Here is a 4,638-nt window from a genome sequence, read left to right as displayed (position 1 = left end):
ACAGGATAGGCTAGTTCTTTAGGATCAATAACTAACTCTTTTACCTCTAGACTGGGACAGGATTCTTTATAAACACTCATTACCTCTCCTATCACATCTCTTCTTAGAGACACCATATTGTCACTGTAACCTTTCTCACAGGACATCATTACTAGTACACACTGGCTCTCATCCACAATCTCTACCAGTGATCCTACACCATGACCATTAAACCAATAAAGTCCATTCTTCCAAAATGTACAATAACGATTTAACTTGTCATCTTCTTGAGGTAGAGCCATTTTATAAGCAAGACGTAATGAGAGGACATGGAAGTATCGAGGAGGAAAGAAATGATGTTTACTAGTACACTGTAGACACCAACCAAACTGGTACACTTGACTAGTCATCTCATCAGGTCTATCAGTAGACAAAAGACATGGAAAGAACAACAACCTTTCTTCTCTTCTTTCTGTCCCTCCCTCCTCCTCCTCCTCTTCCACTGCTAACTGATGGAGGTTTGTCATTCTTAGGAAAGATGGATTGATTTGTTGACAGAGTTCCATGTTCTTGAGGAAACAGATCAACATGTGAGGATTATATTTAGGGAAGAGTCTAGTCAGACCAGACACACTAACAATACCAGTATTGCTAGCAATGTCAACATGTTCTTTGAATGTCTCTGGAGCAAAGAGAATCCCATCCACCTCAGTTAGCAGTATACCCTTATTTACAACAACCCGTACCTTATATTCACTTTTAAGAACACTGATCAAACCAGTTGACTGTAATGAATCAAGAACATCCAAGACATCTTCTCTATTATCTGGTATAAAGTAATCATCATTGTCCTTACCAGCAGACATTACATCAGAGAGGGTCAGTATATTCTCTTTCCTCCCCTCCAGTAAACCATACATCATGTGACAATAAAGACTCAAATTCCTTCCACTTGTACTACGAATGGACTCACAGGCACTAGACAACTTATTGAAGAAGGAATCCACACCACTCCCACCAAGCTTACGACAATCTAAGAAGACACTATCACACCTTTCCCTTACAATAATCTCCTCTATTTCCTCCTTTTTCCTTCTCATTTCGAAAGGATTAGTAAATATCTCATCCACATGACTGACTATTACAATAACATGGCATTGATTAAGAGCTTTCTGTGCTTCATTTCTAGCTAGACTTAGCCACTGATGAAGCTGTCTGACTGGTTCCTTGTCCAATATATTGACTACTATCAGGAACACACCACCAGAACCTTGTAATAGATTCTCAATGACAGCACTGTGACTTGAGTAGTATTCTGAATGACCAGCAAAGTCATGAAGAATGATGTTACCCAGTTTCCTATGTTGTAGTTTATAAGGAATGATGCCAGCAGTACAGGGCACTACCCCTCCAACATTTCTAAAGGAACCAAGAACAAAAGGGCCAGTAGCTGTATCATTAATGACATGACTAAGAGTACTTTTACCAGCTCCAGGATTACCCACAAGGAGGACGTTAACATAAGAATCAATTGGATGAGATGATTTTATATCACCAAACTTTTTAAAAATAGGAAGAGTATTATTCCCGCCTTTCTGTTGCCTTTCTTGAGCTAGTTGTAATGGTGTTCTCCCCTCATTGTCTTTAGCCAATGGATCACATTTACCAGTTGATAGTAAACATTCAACAGCTACAGAATGACCACAATCAGCAGAATTGTGAAGTGGTGTCCACCCCCTCCTGTCAACAGCCATTGGATCACAGTTACACTCATTGATTAGATATTTGATTACATCAGGTGAGTTGTACTTAGCAGCTGCTTTATGAAGAGCAGTCTCCCCCTCATTGTTAGTAGCCATTGGATCACAGTGATGATAATTGATCAGGTACTTAATGACATCAAGCTTTCCATAATCAGCTGCCCTGTGAAGAACAGTATCTTCATTCCTATCAGTATCCATTGGGTCACAGTGATACTCATCAATGAGATATCTCATCACATCAACATGATTACCTTGTGCAGCATAATGAAGTCAAGTTCGACCTCCACCATCTCTTTCCTGTGGGTCACAGTGATATTTAGTGATGAGATCTTTTGTAACATCTAACCAGCCATGCCTTGAAGACAAATGAAGTAAAGTAGTATTACCCCATACTAACTTTCTTTCTATACTCCATACTAAATATCTTCCTTTAATTTTATTAGCTTCCTTCACTAATGGCAGTAAGTAAACAGCTGTATTATGATTTCCTTCTCTAAAAGCAGCCCAACACTTTTTAGCTTCCTCTGTCGACATCTTGTGGATCAGTTAATTAGATTCATTGTTACCATATTAGGAATAGGAATTCATTATTCATACACTATACCATAGATATTACATGTACACCTACCACCAGTAGTATAATAATACAACTTATCTGTTTAATTCCTTGTCTGACATTTATTTGTTACAAAAAATTGTTACTAAAAATAATCCATGACAAAACAACTATATCTCTAGTTTGGTATTAAAATTGATAATTCACTACTGAAAATAATAAAATCACAAAAACAAAAACAAAAAAAAAATTGAATGTTATTACAAGATGCTGGTACATTTTCGCCATTACTCCTCCTGATCTCACATATTGACTGAAAAAGTCTGGCCTTACAAGAATAGCAGCCAGAACTGCAAGTATCTAAAAGATATACAAGTTATATGGAACAGTTGATACATGTACTATAGTCATACCTGGTGGTGGTACATCATTCAGTGAAAATATATATGTCCCTGGTATGTTGGTATGTTATGTAGTCTATAATATCTATGACTATACACCCACACCTCATGATTATCATTAACTAAGAGAGAGGGAGTGAAGGAGAAAGAAAATAACAAAATAATAATCAGACATAACATGCACACCTACAGCCTCAGTAAATATGTGCTTCATAGAAATAAACTTAATAATTAATTGGTTTAAATAACATAATGAAAAGAGATCATATTGCTCATTGAATAAAGTCATCATGTTATCATTTGTTTGAGACATAGATGTAATTGAGACCACTTCTAAATTTTTATGGTGCTTTACAACTTTTCAGCATCTTTACTATCAAAGTGACTCACTTTTAGTATCTTCAGGTCACATTGCTGTTGAAGGTAGTCCAGTAATTGAGCCAGTAATAAAGGTGCATGTTCACATATTCAGCAATAATTTCATGAAATTTTATTGCATCTGAAGCATATAAATTGTTTGGATCTTTAAAAAGAATTGCTTCAACAGATGCTAGTAACTTAACTGCAATGTCACAACTAAATGATATCAATTCATGGCAATTAGACAGTGTTCTATCAATAATTATCTTCAGCGGAATCTTTAAGTCAATCATCGTGACAACTAAATTACGTCTCTTAAAATGACTATTCAAACAACTGCATTGTGTAGATATTTTCTTGTAGTTACTCGGTCGAAGCATTTCCACCAAACAACATTATAAAACGTTGCCATCTTGTAATCATCATAGACTGATTCCTTAACATGAATAAAGTATACAGACAATTCTTTATTAGCTTCATAAAATGTAGTATGATCACATGTATACATGTAACTGAAGTATAAATCTTTCCATGAGAACAAAGAAATTAACTCATCCAGTGACTGACCCTTTAGTGACCAACAGTCATTGTTACAGGTCCTTTTCTTGTAAAGTGTCTCCCATATCTCATCCATTAATATATCACCAGTAACTGATGTACCTTCCAACTTATGTACATCTAATGCTGGTAGAAGGAGGAGGAGTTTGATACGAATAGAATGAGGTAGTAATGCTAGTCCAGCAATAGGTTTAATTATCATCATCAAACAAGTTACCTATTAAATACAGGAGACACTGGATCAGAAGAGGAACTGGGAGAGAATCCATCAATAGTGTGTTACTATAGAGACTAGTGGTTGAATGAGTTACAGTTCCTAATCAGTTGGTAGATTATTTGTTGGTAACTTGTTGAATGGTAACACTACATGTATGTCTGTGAATAAGGAACCTAGTCTTTATATAGTAGTACTCTTGTGATGTCAGTAATGTATTGCACAATAGGTGTTAACCCATGACATGAAGTTATAATCATTGGCTTGTTATAAGTGTTACTGTCAGTGTCAGTGGCTTGCTAGAACAAGTTATGCTGTTAATTGTTAATCATGTCTTGCACAATTATAAGTGTTAACCAATGGTCAATGGCATGCTACAGCAAGTATAAGATTGTCTGCATGAAGCTCAACAAAATTTAAAGTGATGCATGCATCTATATTGTACACTGTCCATTTGAGTAGGTATGTGTAAGCATACACATACAAATATGTGTATGTGTATACATACCCTACACACACTGGTCTTCATTACAATGCATTACTAGTAAATAGTTGACTCTGCCTAAATAAATTTTGCCATTTCAACCAATAAACTGTAGTTTTGTATTTTACAATAATGAATGTACACTACACAACTTTTTGGCTATTTTTGTCTTTGCAACTTCATGCCATCAATTTGCAGATTAAAGTGACCACAAAGTTGCATTGTTTTGTCTCTGTTTCTTTCATTTATTTATTCATTAAAATGTTTTAATTTTTTTATTTCCACACAGAAATATGTGCTGTATCACGTCATTCAAAGAAAGA

The 4,638-nt window shown here is 35.6% G+C and overlaps 1 long non-coding RNA gene across 1 annotated transcript in view; it reads left to right on the top strand.

The window, feature by feature from the left end:
- LOC109588526 (uncharacterized) overlaps positions 1-4,632 on the top strand; it is a 12,033-nt gene extending 7,401 nt beyond the window's left edge. Inside the window, exon 3 of the long non-coding RNA XR_002188217.1 lies at positions 4,605-4,632. This is a non-coding gene — a long non-coding RNA (uncharacterized LOC109588526). The remainder of the gene's footprint in view (positions 1-4,604) is intronic.
- Positions 4,633-4,638: the final 6 nt, after the last annotated feature.

This window comes from Amphimedon queenslandica, unplaced genomic scaffold (assembly GCF_000090795.2).
Source record: "Amphimedon queenslandica unplaced genomic scaffold, v1.1 AMPQUscaffold_12040, whole genome shotgun sequence".
NCBI classification, from domain to species: Eukaryota; Metazoa; Porifera; class Demospongiae; order Haplosclerida; family Niphatidae; genus Amphimedon; species Amphimedon queenslandica.
The sequence above is the reverse complement of the archived record's forward strand: the minus strand, read 5'-3'. Positions and strand labels throughout refer to the sequence as shown.